Here is a 5,217-nt window from a genome sequence, read left to right as displayed (position 1 = left end):
TTATCTTACATTCTGAAATATTTCTTTAAAGACCACATTTTTCGTGTTATTTGCAACCTGACCATCCTTTTCATGGACCAAAATTCTCAAACCCTTCTTACTTCTAACTCTAGAGACGGCGACATAAAACTGGCCATGACTGAACACAGGCCTTGGAAGGTATAGTCCAACATTAGAAAGTGACTGACCCTGACTTTTATTTATTGTCATAGCAAAAGAAATTGTCAAAGGATATTGTCTTCTTTGCAGCTTGAAAGGCCATCTTGAATCTAATGGAGTCATCACCATTCGTGGAATGAAAACTTTCGTCCCAATATTGCTGCCTGATATAACTTTTGCTTCAATGATATGATTGCCTAACTGAGTGATAATCAGCCTTGTCCCGTTACATAAACCAGATGATTGATCTATGTTCCTCAATAACATTACAGGACTCCAACTTTAAATTTAAGCTTGTGGGTAGGTATCCCAGAGCACCGAATACCATTTAGAAAATCTGAAGTATGTAAATTTGCTTGGCAATCAATATCCCCATCAGCATTACAAACACTATCAAAACTCAGATAAACCCTTTCTTCTCCGGGAATTAATGAAAGGATGTAGTCATTAACCATGTCAACGATTTCAAGCGTAGGAGCGAGGATGGCTCTATTTTGAAGATAATTGACATCAAACAAATTATCTAATAGACTTGGATATGTGCTTTCAACAATAGCAGCAAGAGGATTAGTGAAATCTTTGATGAGTAGATCATTTGGCACTTCAATCAATGCTTCTCCATCATTAGGCCCACCAAGTCTACCGTCACCAATACTCAATAGCCATTCTGAGAATTCTCTTAATTCGGAAACTTCATTGTTCGAAGAGTTTGATTGTAACCTCATATTTTGAGAGAGAGTCAGAACCTGACAGCTGTCCCATAAATATGAACTATTTATCGTGGCAAACACAATATCAGCCCTATTGCCTTTAGGAATCACTGGCAATATTTGTCTAAAATCTCCTCCGAACACAACCACTTTTCCCCCGAAAGGTTGATTTAAACTATTGGGATATGAAAATCTGAGCACGTCTCTTAAAGTCCTGTCAAGAGCTTCAAAACAAAACCTATGGACCATAGGTGCTTCGTCCCAAATGATGAGCTTTGTTTTAATTAATAGCTCAGCGAGAGGACTCCCTTGTGTTATGTTGCATGTTGAGTCTTCAGTTATAGACAACGGGATACCAAATCGTGAGTGAGCAGTCCTTCCACCAGGCAACAAAAGAGAGGCAATACCACTTGAAGCTACGGTAAGTACAATGTCACCTTTTGAACGTAAGCCAGAAGTTAATGTTCTCCACAGATATGTTTTTCCCGTACCACCATATCCATAAACGAAAAAAACTCCACCATTATTCTCAAAAACAGCGTCGATAATTCTATCATATACATGTCTCTGTTCAGTAGTTAAGCTACTTAGAAGTTCAGTATGTTCGATTGCTAGAGACTCCTTGTTGTAGTTTAACTCATCTTGGATGAGCTTGTTATGAAAATCATTAAGATTTATGCTTTCTGGAACCTGAAGTGGAGGATAATCACCCAAAGTTTTGCCATTTCTGCACAAAATCTTTTCTATTTCTGTAAGAGCTAAACTCTTTAGCTGATCATCATTTAGATGCAAATCTGACAAGTAATAAGAAACAATTTAGAAATAGAATAACATATGATTGAATAATATATTGAAAGTTGGTAAAGAAAAAAAAAATGAAAAAAGCAAGAATCTTAAAATGATAAAACACAAAACAATAAGAGAATAGAATAATTATCATAGAAACATAGTTTTACATTAGAATAGATTTATTGAATAAACTGACATAATTAAAGGTACAACTTTTCCGTACAAAATATTTTCAAAATGAGTATATTAGCTGAAATAATAAAGGCCAAAAAAATAAAATATGACATACATGTTATTGCATACTGTTAAATGAAAGGAAGAAAATTAAGTTGAAAAATTACCTTTATATTGTAGCACTTTTCTTTGATTATATAGTATATCTTCTGCAATTAAGTGTCATGTCTTCTCCCATACAAATTCAGGTCTAGACAAAGAGTTGGACATTAGCAAAGTTGCAAATAAACTTCTTAAAAGTTGTCCAGAACCCCAGAATGATGCTTCCATAATCCCGTCAATGTATTCCTTATCATCATCAAGTAAACCCAAAGCATAGCAAGCTTCTTTGAATGTCGGATAGACGACACCGTTAACCGTCCGGATATCTTCATAGCATTTAGGTCCTCTTACTATATTGAGCAGAATTCTCAAAAAGTATAGTTCTCCACAACTTGGAGGTATATAATAAAGTCTGCCAATCGTAAATCCCCGTTTCCTTGGTTTCCATTCATGTAATTTACTTTTCCATACAAACTTCATAGGAAACTCATTGTACGTTAGAAGTCTAGCTTCAGGATACACTTTGTTTGCTGCCATCCAAGCTAGAAACATTGTCTGCTCAATGCCAGGTCTATTGATCACTTCATCAATTGCATCATTGTCTTCATAGATAACATATTGTTCATTCAAAAGATGAAAACTCAATCTTTCTACTGCAGGTTCTCTTTTATGAATTTCATAGCCAAATATTCTCCAAGCTGCTTCACATGGAGAAATATATCTGCAATCATAATACATTTTGATTTCATCAACTATTTGATCCTCACCGCTTGCAGAACTTTCATATAGTGCTGCGGTGACACGATCATGGCCTTTGTTTATGTATTTAAATAAGTACTTGATGGATCTCGACTGATTGCACCATTCAACATTAACATGTGCCTGGTACTTTATGAGAAGATTAGAATTGTATGGAACAACAAAACGATTATCAAGTTTGACATAATTCTTTTCAATGATCTTGTCATCATCCCGTCTTCTATATACTGGATAACCATCATTATCAATAGTGGTTCTCTGGACAAACTTCCTTGGGAAGTGCTTAGAGCATTTGCCATCCTTCATGCATGGAGAATGTATATTGGATTGGCCACATGGACCATGAATCATAAAATTTTTGACGCACTCATACAATTCAGGATTTTGTTCTTTATCCGGAATTTCAGCGCAAATAATCTTATCTATGTCATCAGCAGTAGGATACTTGTCTTCTGGAACCAAGAATAGTAGTATATGAGCATGCGGCAAACCTCTTTTTTGAAATTCAACTGTATATACAACTGCGACATGAAATTTTAAATTCATTAACAAAACGTTCTAAAACCAATTCAGCACAAAAGTACAAAAAAATAAGAAATTTTGTTTTCAATAGTTAACAAATAAACAAATAAAACTAAAATTAATTCAATGTAAAAGCACAAAATAATAACTTAAGTAACACTATATAAGGACATCTAATTTATATAGATTATTTAAAGGCACATAAATATAGTCTTTACATATTAGGCATTCGTAAAATTGAATTTTAAAAAATTAAATATCATGACACACATGACAAATAATGTATATTAGTCAATTTCATCCAATTTTGTTATAATTAGATATAATAATAAGTGATTTACTTTAAAAAAGAAGCTTATGTATGATGTTTTATATGAAAAGAATCACAAACAACATATACATTAAAAAGAGATATGTTCTCATACCAGCCTTGACAGAACCAAACAATTTGTGATGCTTCAGATCTCGAATAAGTTGGTCAAGTTTTAGTTTGAAGACTCTACAAACAATGTCCGGTCTATCCTCTGGATTGCAACCATAGCTCTTAACTAATCTTACAATCTCTGGCCATTTTGGATTACATGTGAAAGTGATGAACAAATCCGGATATCCAGCCCACTTGCAAATAGCCATAGCATCTTGATAATTCTGTATCATGTATCGCGCACCTCCAGTGAAAGAGGATGGTAAGATAATGCGCTTCCCCCGAGAAGCCGGATTAGTTTCACCTCTTAAAACAGCTTCAGTAAGACCTTTGTATAAGTCAGCTCTAAGCTCCTTTTGATGATTTCTAATGTATGACAATCTTCCACTCTCAATCATTGTATAAGCATCTACTATAAACTGCTGCAATAATCTCCTTGATAATAATATTGTAGGTGCTTCGTTATCTCTATTTTGAAGTCTAAATGCGAAAAATTCTCTCATTGTAAGCCTTTTTTTAATTCGAGATGCATTATTTGAATCTCTATGCAAAGTATTCTCTCGATAACCATCTTCCCCATAGGGAAACAAAAGAGGATACTGCATCGGTAAGTACGATGGGTGCAGCTCGTTGATTCTTTTAAGCTCACCACTTTGTGACTCTACTATTATATCTCTATCGTCATTGAAGCTATCAACATCTCCTACGATAAGAGCAGCAACCTCAGAAGTTGTAGGAAGATTATAAGTCCTGCCATCATTATGTCTTTTACGAATCAACCTTAGGCTTACATTTGCGGATTCCTCGTTATCAAACCTCTCTTTAGCCATTCTAAAAGATTTTGCAAATGGATTATATTCATCAAACATCTCTTTCAAACTTTGAGCAATGGTAGAATCTAACCCTCTAGAAGGATCAGAAGAACTGCAAAAAATGTTTCATTCATAACTATTAGTTTACGTATTTATAAATACAAAAATAACAAAGAAAAGAATACGATAATTTAAAATGATGTTATGCGATCTAGAAGGATCAGAAGAACTGCAAAAAATGTTTCATTCATAACTATTAGTTTACGTATTTATAAATACAAAAATAACAAAGAAAAGAATACGATAATTTAAAATGATGTTATGCGATATATAACTTGTAATTGACAAAGTAATCATAACTTAACATAGTTAAGTATTTAATCTAAAGAAGTGAACATGATCTTATTACATGATACTTATATATAAAAAAACCATTTAAATTTAAAATATAAAAGTGATACATACCTGACTGCACGTAGCCGGTTTGATATTTCATTTTCTGTGTCATAAATGTATAATTGGGCGAATTTTGGTGCAGAACCTGGCGTCGGTAACAAACTTCCAATCCTATGGTAATTTTGGCCGTGTAGCCTAAAAACATATGGCCCTGGCCCACCGTGTGTAGAAGTATCAATTTTTCCTCCCATTGAAGTGAATGAGAACATCATGTTATATGCACGAATATTTTCTCTAAAATGTTTGCTCAATCTACTCTCAGTGTCAGTCAAAAGGAATTTCAGAAGCTCTGGAGGATCTCTCAACAAAG

The 5,217-nt window shown here is 34.0% G+C and overlaps 1 pseudogene; it reads right to left on the bottom strand.

Moving 5' to 3' along the window:
- Positions 1–5,113, bottom strand: LOC109826917 (annotated as a pseudogene).

This window comes from Asparagus officinalis, chromosome 10 (genome assembly GCF_001876935.1).
Source record: "Asparagus officinalis chromosome 10, Aspof.V1, whole genome shotgun sequence".
In the NCBI taxonomy this organism is placed as follows: domain Eukaryota; kingdom Viridiplantae; phylum Streptophyta; class Magnoliopsida; order Asparagales; family Asparagaceae; genus Asparagus; species Asparagus officinalis.
Note: the sequence above shows the minus strand (reverse complement) of the source record. Positions and strands in the feature narration are given on the sequence as shown.